Source organism: Macrobrachium nipponense, chromosome 39, assembly GCF_015104395.2.
Source record: "Macrobrachium nipponense isolate FS-2020 chromosome 39, ASM1510439v2, whole genome shotgun sequence".
Classification (NCBI taxonomy): domain Eukaryota; kingdom Metazoa; phylum Arthropoda; class Malacostraca; order Decapoda; family Palaemonidae; genus Macrobrachium; species Macrobrachium nipponense.
In genome coordinates, this window is record NC_061099.1 from 12,399,279 (window position 1) to 12,412,392 (window position 13,114).

Consider the following 13,114-nt stretch of genomic DNA (forward strand, 5'->3'; position numbering starts at 1 on the left):
GTATGTGTGTGTGTATATAAATAAATATATAATATATATATACTATGATACATAGTATATATATATATATATTATATATATATATATATAGTTACTTTAAATAGTATACATACACACACCCACACACACACAGACATACATACATACACACACACACACATATATATATATATATAATTATATATATATATTATATATAATATATATAAATCATTATATATATGATATATATATATCATATTATACATATGTATAAAAATATAGTATAATATAAATATATGTATATATATATATTATATATATATATATATATTATATATATATATATATATATATATATTTAAAAAACAAACCCGTCAAACGTAATAATTAAAATCTCAAAGATATTTAACACACAAATCACTTAAACATATATAACATTTAATCCACAGAGCAAACAAGCACTTAAAATCACGTGACTGAACACCTACCGACATACCTGCCTACAGTCTCAAACAAACGGCTATGAAAAGAGCAATCCGGCGGCGTAATGTATATTGCAATCCGATATTACCGAAGCGGATATTACCAGATAGTACAACAATTCTTCCGGTGGGTCAAGGTTCCTGCTTGGATTTTTGAAGGACGCCTCTCAAACATTCAAGAACCAAGATGCCATTTCCTGGATTTGTATCCTGCTCTCCAGAGACGATACGACGGAGACTAGAGAATACATCTAGATATTAATACACACACATACATATACACATTCATGTCTTATAATATAGTATGTGTATATATAATTTGTTTGTTTGTATGGTGTTTTGACGTTGGATGGAACCAGTGGTTATTCAGCAACGGGACCAACGGCTTTACGTGACTTCCGAACCACGTCGAGGTGTGTATATATAGGTTGCAGAGGTGATAAGAGAGTCACGATTGAGTGAAGAGGGTTTGGGAGGAACCTGTTAAGAGGGAGAAGATCGAGAGGAAGACAAAGAATTATATGGCGAGACAAAGTGAAGGAAGATATGGAGAGAAGAAAAGGTTAGGTGGAGGATAATACCTTTGATTGAAGGCAGTGGAAGAGAAGGTGCATCAGGCAACCGACCCTTTAATGTAGGGATAACGGAAGGAAAAAAAAAAGATATATATAAATATAATATACTATAAGTATACCTACCCTAAGTGTAACTCTGGACATATGTCGGATCCACGAGGAGGATAATGCGGTCAGAATCGACTCTCATCGGGGATTAAGTTTCCGTACTGGCTGTAGGCTCTCCAACCCCGAACATTCTAATATAAGAAAACCACCATTCAAAAATTGTAAAATAAAATATATATATAGAAAGAAGCCATTTCCGAATCATAGGCCAAGCAAACAATGCATATGAACTGCCTATCCTAGAGTCATATTTAAACAACTGGTTCCCCAGTTAAATACCCTGACCTCCTCCACACAACTGTACCTGAGCTAACTTTTATTTATGTTTTGTCATTCTGTCTCTTGCTTCACTGCATAAGGTTGTTAGCGGTCTTTTTAAATTTTTTGGTTTTCGTTTCTGTATGTTTTTCTAATTGTGTTGTAATTTATAAATGTTGAATATTAGAGTAATTTTTAAAAGTCAATTTGTAATTTTTTAAGTAATTTTATTTAGTGTTAACAGATTCCCTGAAGATGTAATAATGACATTACGAAACGCAGGAATAAAGAATTAAAATGAATTACAACGTTTCCAATGGTCTACCTTCACGCTGATGTGTAGTATATATATATATATATATATATATATATATATATATATATATATATATATATATATATATATGTTTATTCTTCCTCTATCTCAAACCCATAGTCACTATAGCTATAATTACAATCTAATGGTTTCTTATTACCAGAATCGAATGTAATTTTGATAACCACAAATGAACACCATACTATTTGGAACTTGAATTTAAAGTCAATAGTCACCGTAGACTTGTTTTGTATGAATAGCGATTTATCATCTGAATAATAATAATAATAATAATAATAATAATAATAATCATAATAATAATAATAATAACAACCTCATCCTCAAATCTCTCTTTAAATCCAGAAGGGTAACATACACCTTCCTTCTCTACGAAGAAAAGTGCATATATATAATCTTTCCATAGCAACCCTAACGTTTTAAAATCGGACATATTTACTGCCGTTTGCTTGCAAGAAATCCTTTCAAGGTCTTTTCATAAAGAAGCAAGATATAATGCGTCCTGATAAGATCATGAATTACCGCCGTGAATTTTAAATACTACCTAATTCACATCAATCAACGATTGTTCTGTCATTTCACCAAGCCTTAACAATGATTTACCCTAACAACAAAATGCGCTTCGATAATATCCTGGGGCACTTCGTTTTCTGAGGAACACGAAATAGTTTCCATTAGATGGATAGAAAGATCTTGTGCATTCATTCATTGTTAAATAAGGCAATAATAATTGAGTTTTAAATCCTCCCTACTTCGTGGAATACAGTAACACATGAACATTGTGCGTTAACATGGCAACCTTGCAATCACATCCATGTCACGCTGAAATTGATAACTTTTTTTTTTTTTTAATGCATCTCATACTTAATACAGTATCTAGAGTGCCCTTCATTAGGCACCATTTGGAACAAAATTTGAAATAAAGTATCAAACGAATTCTGATTGGAGCGTATAACTGAACAATTATAACCGTGAACATACATAGAAAAATCAAGACGGAATATTAAAACTGGGGGTAAATAAACACGAACTGGCAACCGCACCGGTGTCATTCGGCAACCTGACCGGCCGCAGCAGGTCTCCAAAGCGACGAGTACACACACAAACACACTCGCCTTTCGGCGATGGAAGTGAGAGCACTATCTCCTCCTGCCGCCACAGCAGGATTTCTGCGCTGTAGTGAACGCGATCACGTCCAAATTAACATGAATTACTTTGCAATCCCGTTTGGTTCAGTGAGAAGTGCAAAAAAAGTGAGGCGTTGAAGTGAAAATTTAAGATTGTAATGGGTGTTCTTGAGTGTCCGAGGAACGTCAATGGAATAAGTCGATATAGTGACAGATGATGACATTCCTATCTTGGCCAAATGCGCTGAGAACATGTGTTGCGGTGCTGGCCCGGGTGAACGGTGTACAAATGCACGTGTATGTATAACATTATTGACAGTTGTTCGCTGCACATTTACTCAATTACAAATACCTGGCCTGCTTGAATAGCAGGCTCTTTGCTTTACGCAAAGAAGGTTTGAATAATCCATCATCAGTTTCTGAATACACAAGATAATGGCAAAACTGTAATTAATATTCTTATATATGAAACTAATCACAAAACTAAACCTTGCAAAAACGAAAACATGAGCTCAGAAGAAATAGAGTATAAACAAATGGAATATCCAAAATTTTCATAACATTATACATACGTGTGTATATATATATATATATATATATATATATATATATATATATATATATATATATATATATATAACTACTCAAAGTACAACTTGCAAAAAACAAAAGATAGATTAAGAAATATATCATAAAAATATCAGATTTACTCAACAGTACGTATTCTTGTATTACAATTTTTCATTTTTTTATCATAAATAATCCCAATAACGACGAAAATTAAAATGAAGACGCTATATTTCATTAGAAATACTTGTTATGTACTGGATAACGTGCACATTATTTATTTCTTACATTTCCGTTCTAGTAAAATAAAATCATAAATATCCTATCCTAGGATTCCTGTATCTTTAACTCAACACGAAACACCCTTTTTCAGACCTGTTTAGTCTCTTCCATAGACCTTTCCTCCACCCCCCCCCAACAAGAACAAGAAAACAACACAAAATAGTTTGGAGGCTTACTCCCCGAGTTATGCGAAAACTAGATTTACTGTGCTATACATATTCTGGAGCCATAATTTTCCTACCAACTTTTACGAGTGACAAGTGTCAGGGCAATAGAGAAGTGCTACCTGCTAAGCTTTACGTGAAGACATGCTGGTATTTGCCGTACGTATCGATCCAACTTATTAAAAAATAATTACAACGGAGGACCCTGCTCGGAAACACCGGTATTGACGGACGGATATACTGGTTCCTAGTAAATTGGTTGTGCAAAACATTGTGGTACAATATATATATATATATATATATATATATATATATATATCTATATATATACACCTACATAAATACATTCATGTATATATAGACATACCATACATATAAATATATGTGTATGTGCGTATGTATGTATATAAGTGTGTATACTATAAGTATGTGCATATACAGTATATACATGTATGTATTTATGTAGGTATATATTTATATACTAGTAACCACAATGTTTTGAATGATCAAATTTCCGTAAATAATATATTAATATATATATATATATATATATAGGGGAGGATATATATTATATATATATATATATATATATATATATATAGTGTGTGCGTGCGTGCGTACGTGTGTGGATTTAATTAATACGTATTTAATGTTTTAAAAGATGAACCCTTATCACTTCATACAAAGAGGAGAACAGGAGACTAATCATTAGAACGTTGAACCCCTCTACAAACAATACGTCCACTGTGTTACCACTTTTAGTACTCATCGCCACATTTCTCACCCTTATCTCCCATACACTAAACAGACAGGTTATCTTAATAGCTTCAGCTTTCTTCCATTTGTATTCAACATCCTCACGTTCACTTCCATAAAGGCGAGTTGGCTCAACGATCCCTTCATACACTCCCAACTTGTTTTCCAAGGACGCCAAATTATCGAGTACTTTGGACATACTGATTCCTTCCTCGCTTCATCTGTTTATTGACTCACCTCTCCCTTCTATCAACCATCGCTCGTCATTGATTCCCACCTAACTTTGCAAATCAGCCGCTTCTATTCTTCCATCAATTGCATCAACATTCAACTGTTCCATCTATCCTTCAGTCACGAGCCTCACTTTCTCAATTGCAAATCGTACCATACATATTCCCTGGCATACTCAAAAGCGCTTTAAGAACCTATAACTCTTACAGTCGCCTTCATCAACTTTACCTTCAAACAATGGAACATTACTGTTCCTCTCAATCGTTCCTTCAAACTTTTCACTCATCCAGACAAGCGCCTCTGTGCCGTGGTCGGTTCGGTCTTGGCCTGATACCTCGGCGACCGCGAGTTCAATTCTCAGGCATTCCATTGAGAGGTCAGAGACGTGGTCATTCTGGTGATAGAAGTTCACTCTCGACGTGGTTCAGAAGCCACGTAAAGAAAGCCGTTGGTCCCGTTGCTGAATAACCACCACAACGCAGGATTTCACTTACAATACCGTCAACGTCTTTTTTTTTTCCCTCGCCATTTTTCAATCTCCAATTATATGCTAGTGAAATGTAAATAGCCACACAAGCAATTCACAGTCATTCAATTCCTCTCACAATCGTTACACCATCGCCCCACACTTTCATATTTCTGTAGCACCTACGCACGACCAAATATGGCGCAGGTTTGTGTTGGTTACCAACCTATAGGTATTTTGTGCTTTATCTGTTGCTGGAGACGAGTCTCTCGTTTTGATTTTCAAGGGTACTACCACACACACACACACACACACAGAGACACTCGAATTAAAACCTGCCTTTCAAATACAAATACTTTTTATAAGCCCATTTAGTGGATAATTATTAAGCTAAAACAATTATTATAGTTATAATAACTGGTGTAATATCATTTACCTTGAGTTAATTAAATATCCAAAGTTCACTCACGACAAACTGAGATATATTATTTTTCGCTTGGGACCTCCCCCCTCTCACAAACGAGGAATGCGAACCACTTCCCCTAACCATCCCTGCAAATAATAAAACATCAAACCTCGAAGTAAAGCAAACCAATCCTAGAATTAACTAAAGCTAAACTCAGAAATATTTAGAAACCCAAAGAGAACAATAACTTAACCCATATATAATTCAAACCAAACCAAGAAATAATTGACTAAACCCAGACATAATGATAACCAAATCCATAAATAACTAAAACCCAACCCACAAAAAACTAAAATTCTAGAACTAAACCCATAAACAATTCAAACCAAACCCAACAATAACTAAAACTGAACTCAAAACTAAATCAAAACTAAAACCACAAAATAATTAAAACTAAATTAAAACCAACCCAATAATTATTAAAACCAAACCCATAAATAATTAAACCCAAACCAGAAATAATTAAAATCAAACCAATACATAACTCAAACCATACCCATAGGCTGCCGAGCACAAAGTCCAAGTGACGAACCCATATGGTATAATAATTTTCATAATTCATGTCAATGGGTGACTGATTATGCGGCATAATGGATGCTACACGGCGGTGATTTCCTTATAATAATACTTGATGGATCTGTAATCAGGTCTCATTACCTATGTCTGGCCACTGAGCTAGATTTAGAGAGGGTTCTCTTAAGACTGGGTAGCTTCTAAAGCCACCCGTGAGGAGACGATGATGGTTTTTATAGACAAAATAAAATTCATTTAGAATGGTGTATAAGCGGGGTGACGGTGTCTTACTTCCTAAAATTAAAGAGAAAAATTGATTTTTTTTAATGATAGACATATTAATGCTGTTGTCATCGATATTTATGTAGTTAGAAAGAAAGGCGTATATCTATCTATTTATCTATCTATATGTATAGAAGTTTAAACGTATTTACTATATATATGTGTGTGTATGTATGTATGTATGATGTATGTATATAATATATATATATATATATATATATATATATATATATACGTATTTACTATATATGTGTATGTATGTATGTCATATCTATACGTATATATATATATATATATATAGTACGTATATATATATATATATATATATACGTATATATATAAACATAACGAGAGTTGTGGAACATTTATGTTTATCCCATACCCTTTATCGTTGGAGATGATTGATCCCAAATACTCTCTCTCTCTCTCTCTCTCTCTCTCTCTCTCTCACCTGGCGCAAATGCAGAGAATAGGTACCGGTGTCCAATGGCCTTTGGAACAAAACCCTGATGAATCCCAAATGGAACGAAAGGTTTCTAGGACGAACTCTTACGTGCAATAGTCTTCGGGACCAGAAATTTCTAAAATTCGTAAGGTAGTACTTTGAGACCCTCATTATACGGACATCTTATTTTCAACAGATATATTACTTGCAAGAGTTGGGAGGTAGGAGGGGAGGAAAACGACAGGAAATGGAAGGCAGATGAATCGAGAGAGGGATTTGAAAAGAGGAAGTGGCCTCGACGTACAGGTAATGGGAAAGCGCCTGCAGGAAACTGGTGTGTGTGTGTGTGTGTAGAGGTTTTGTATGCTGCTGGTGAGCCTTCTGTGTTGAGCGTATGATTATATATATATATATATATATATATATATATATATATATATATATATGATATATAATTCAACATATGGTTAGGCTATTCCTCGCCTTCTGATTTATATATATATATATATATATATATATATATATATATATATATATATATATATATGTATATATACAATTGTATATGTATATATACATATATATTATATATATATTCATGTGTGTGCATATATTTCTCATATATAAATACATGTGGATACATACGAAGCGCACAAACACACACACACACACACACACACACACACACACATATATATAATATATATATATAATATATATATATATATATATATATATATATATATATATATTATAATCTATAGCGAATTATTCAATCTGAACAGCCTTCCTAACACCGTTAATTTTAGAGAGAGCAATTTAAAACCAAAAAACTAAAAATAAAGAACAACATACACACACCCACAAAAAAAAGAAAGCTTTGGCACACACTAAACTCATTGCAGATGCAATCAACTCACAGTTTGGGTTTGCCAGTGACACAACAAGTGTTGTCAATCGAAAACTACCGAGTGGAGCGACGGAATGAATACAAGGCGAGGAGTCAAATGAATAATGAAGGAGAAACCTTGGTATTTCACATCTCCCAGATGTCGACATTATCCAATCACAACTTTCCAAGGATGGTTCTCTGGACATAATAAATGAACATTTCACATGCTCTCTCTCTCTCTCTCTCTCTCTGTGCAGTCACTTCTAAGGGTAGGATGAACTCTCTCTCTCTCTCTCTCTCTCTCTCTCTCTCTCTTTGTGTACAGTCACTTCTAAGAGTAGGATGACTCTCTCTCTCTCTCTCTCTCTCTCTCTGTACAGTCATTACTAATAGTAGGAAGACCTCTCTCTCTCTCTCTCTCTCCTCTCTCTCTCTCTCTCTCTCTTCTCCTGTTACAGTCACTTCTAAGAGTATGGATGACCTCTCTCTCTCTCTCTCTCTCTCTCTCTCTCTCTCTCTCTCTGTACAGTCATTACTAAGAGTAGGATGACCTCTCTCTCTCTCTCTCTCTCTCTCTCTCTCTCTCTCTCTCTCTATTTTTCTCTCTCTACAGTCCATTGTTCTAAGAGTAGGATGACCTCTCTCTCTCTCTCTCTCTCTCTCTCTCTGTACAGTCATTACTAAGAGTAGGATGACCTCGCTCCTCTACTCTCCTCTCTCTCTCTCTCTCTCTCTCTCCTCTCTCTCTCTCTCTCTCTCTCTCTCTCTCTCTCTGTACAGTCAGTTCTAAGAGTAGGATGGATTTCCTCTCTCTCTCTCTCTCTCTCTGTACATCATTACTAAGATAGGATGACTCTCTCGTCTCTCTCTCTCTCTCTGTACAGTCATTACTAAGAGTAGGATGACCTCTCTCTCTCTCTCTCTCTCTCTCTCTCTCTCTCTCTCTCTCTGTCTGTACAGTCATTACTAAGAGTAGGATGACTCTCTCTCTCTCCTCTCTCTCTCTCTCTCTCTCTCTCTCTCTCTCTCTGTAACAGTCCACTTCTAAGAGTAGGATGACCTCTCTCTCTCTCTACTCTCTCTCTGTCACTCTCTGTACAGTCACTTCTAAGAGTAGGATACCTCTCTCTCTCTCTCTCTCTCTCACTCTCTCCTCTTCTCTCCTCTCTCTCTCTCTCTGTACAGTCCTTCTAAGAGTAGGATGACCTCTATCTCTCTCTCTCTCTCTCTCTCTCTCTCTCTTCTCTCTCTCTCTCTCTCGTACAGTCATTACTAAGAGTAGGATGACCTCTCTCTCTCTCTCTCTCTCTCTCTCTCTCTCTCTCTCTCTCTCTCTCGTAGTAGTAGTAGTAGTAGTAGTCATCTTGCTTGGTGAGACGTTCCTGCTCGAAGTCAGATTAATCAACAGATATCACAAGTTTTAACATACGTCTAAAATTTGAGAAATATCTAGAAGTGTTCGTGAACTATCGGTGATAAGATTAGTGTGAAAATAGTAGGATAAAGCGTCTTCTAAGTTAGTTTATCAAGTGAAATACTGTAAATCAGAACAAGATGGCAGTAAGTTCCAACTGCGGAAAAAAATGGCGAGATTTAGCTTGCTTGGCAGATTCGCAATACGATGAGGTAGCAGGAAGGGAACTGGCATTTCTGATCTATGAAATCAGCAACAGTCCTAACCAAAAAGATACAAAATCATTCATAGATATATTAGAAGGATACAATCCTTCAAACTGGAACAAATCAACTGAAAACATCTTGAAAAAATAATTGAAGAAGTTCCAAATAAAATCCAAGTGGTCAAGAGACTACATAAAGAAAATATACATAAACCAACATATTCCGACAAAGAAAATGAATAAAGTGAACCTTGTGAATATCCTAATTGATGCATTAGGAAAAAGAATGCCAAAAGCATGTAAACTGTGTAAGGTGTGGTATAGCATAGTTAATCCACAAAACCTAATCAGAAAATGTGCTGCATGCAACATTCCGACCCATCCACAGTGTGCCGAGGTAATGCAAGATATGAGAAAAGACACAAGAATTTTTTGCTCAACATGTCTACCATGGATAGACAATGTTATTAAATCAAGATTGAATGTACAAATAGTTGAGGATGAAGAAGAAGAAGAAGAGGAAAACGTAAGAGAAGTAAACAAAACTGAAATGACAGAAAAAGATAAGGAAAACAAAGAACAAGATAAAAGTATGGATGCAGAGATACTCATTGATACTACATATGAGGCTATAAAGCAGCATACCTACGAAGAAATAAATTACGATATGACAACACAAAAGAAAATGCCGAAGAGGCTCTACCCAGATCTACACAATGACTGGAAAGAGGAAAAAAATATACAAAAAAGACAAAGTCTGCAACCTTTTAAAAAGAGGAATTGCAGATTTGGAGAAAAATGTTACTACAAACATCCTAAGGTATGTCACAACTATGAAATATATGGTAAATGTGCATACCTAGATGGATATGAGGATGATTGCAGAGATCTACACTCAAAATATGCAAAAACCTAAAAGAAGGAAAAGGATGTAAGTTCGACAAAAAATGTAAATATATGCACCCTGTAGCCATGAAAAATAATCAAATAAATAACCAATCAAGCAATAAAATCCAAATAAGAAAGAAACACAAATAAAGAGGAGGAATGAAGAATATCAGGTAAAAGAAAAAAGCAAGCCATCAACGAGATATACAGAGGTGTCAGCAAAAATTTCAATGCATCAGCTCAAGATTCTACTCAAGAGATAATAACTGTTTTTATTATGCAAGAGGATATTGCAGATATGGAGAAAATTGCAGATTCAGACACAAAATGAATAATTATGATGAAGGAAGAACAAATATTATGGAAAAGTTGGATTTTTTAATGTCAGAATTTCTGGAAATGAAAAAAAGAACAACATACCAGAACAGGAAAGAGACATGGGAAAATCCTTATTATTACCAATATTAAATGAAGGAGAAAACACGCAAACCATCATAGTGATGAATGCGCAGGGTTTAGTTACGAGTAACTCAAAAAGAAAAATAGAGTACTTAGAAGAACTAACCCAAATTGAAAAGAAAATAGATATAATGAATATAAGTGAAACCTGGTATTTCCCAAGAGACTGGGAATGATGATCAAATAAAAGGGTTTCAAACTTATAGATCAGATTAGAAAAAATAGGAATCAAGGGGGAACCGCAATATAGGGAAAGACAAAAAAACAAGGAAAATATATGAGAAATATAGTAACTCAGAATGTGAACTAATAGCGGTAGAATTTGAATCTGAAAAAATTAATGAACACAGTAATATATAGCCCACTAATACTAAAGAGTTTGACTTAATAATAGAAAAATTGGATGATATATGTAGAAATCACAAGGACTGGACTATTCTCCTATCTGGAGACTTCTTTAACTTTCCTTTCGTAGACTGGAAAAGAACGAATAGGAGATTGTGGATGTACATTACATATAAAAAAGAGAGTAATAGTAGTTGCAGAAGATAAGAAGCAATTCGAAAAGCTATTAGATATGCTACTAGAATACAACATTCAACAAATAAATCACCTGCCAACAAGAAAGGAAAATACTTTAGACCTAGTATTTTGTGAACGAGATGAATTATGTTAAAGAAATAATAGTTTATAATGCGAGTATTTCAGACCATAATGTCATAGAATAACAGTCCATTCCAAGCAAGTGAAAACAGAGATAAGCAAGAAATGAAAAAGTGGGAAGGATATGGAAAATACAACTTCTACAGTAAAAATATAAAATGGTCAGAAATAAATGAAGAATTAAACAAAGATGGGATAACATTTTCGTAAGTGATGACATAAAGTAAATACGGAGATATTATATAAAATATTAGAGAAAATAGTGGATAAATATATACCGAAGAAGAAAAGTTAACATCAGTCATGCATACCAAGAGACAGAAGGATCTTGTTCCAGAAAATCCGAAAGTGGAAAAAAGGTCTAGCAAAAGAAAAAAATGCATGGAAAGTTATAGAACTAAAAAGTAAGATAGAAAATGCAGAACAAAAGATTATACAATCAAAAGAAAATGAAAAACGGGACTTGGAAGAAAAACCCTATTAAATATCAAGCAAAAATCCCAAACTATTATACTCATATGCGAAGAAGATGAATAAAAGAAGAATAGAAATAGGCCCTCTAAGAATTGAAGGGAGATTAACGAATGAAAAAAAGGAAATTTGCAACATACTGGCAGAACGATATAAGAGAGAATTCACCCCTAGAATAGATAATGAAGATAATGATATAGAAGTAAGGGATGAAAATAGTGAATATTTAGCTGACATAGATATTAATGAAGCTGATATTTGTGCAGGCTATTAATGAAATTAAAAATGGAGGCTGCTGCAGGGGCCTGATGGAATTCCTGCTATTTTGTTAAGAAAGTAGTTCATTCTATCGCAAAGCCACTTGCAATATTATTAAGAAAGACAAAGTGTAGATACAGGCAAGATTTATGATGAGCACAAAATTAGCATATATTACCCCTACTTTCAAAAGTGGATCAAGACTAGAGGCAAGTAATTATAGGCCTGTGAGTCTAACATCACATATTATGAAAGTGTATGAGAAAAAGGGTAATGAAGAAAAATATTATGAACATTTAATAAAAAATAATTTGTTTAAATACGGACAACATGGTTTCGTACCCGGAAAAAGTACACAACCCAACTGTTAGTCCATCGTGAGAACATATTCAAAAATATGAAAAGCGGAAATGAAACAGATGTGGTTTATTTAGACTTTGCAAAAGCTTTTTGACAAAGTAGACCATAATATATTAGCGAAGAAAATTAGAAAACACAATATCGTGGATAAAGTAGGAAGATGGTTAAAAGAATTTTTACACAACAGAAAACAGATAGTTATTGCAACGACGAGAAATCGGATGAAGCCAAGGTAATATCCGGTGTGCCGCAAGGTACGGTGTTAGCTGCAATACTGTTTGTTATTATGATTGAAAGACATAGACAATAATGTTAAGGATTCGTAGTGAGTAGTTTTCGCAGATGACACAAGAATAAGTAGAGAAATTACTTGTGATGAAGATAGGAACGCTCTACAAAGAGACCTTAACAAAGTATATGATTGGGCAGGTAAATAGGATGGTATTTAACTCTGATAAATTTGAAT

General features: G+C 34.3%; 1 pseudogene; it reads left to right on the top strand.

Annotated features, from left to right (window-relative positions):
* The first annotated feature begins 2,854 nt into the window (after positions 1 to 2,854).
* LOC135210132 (macoilin-2-like) overlaps positions 2,855 to 13,114 on the top strand; it is a 69,310-nt pseudogene continuing 59,050 nt past the window's right edge.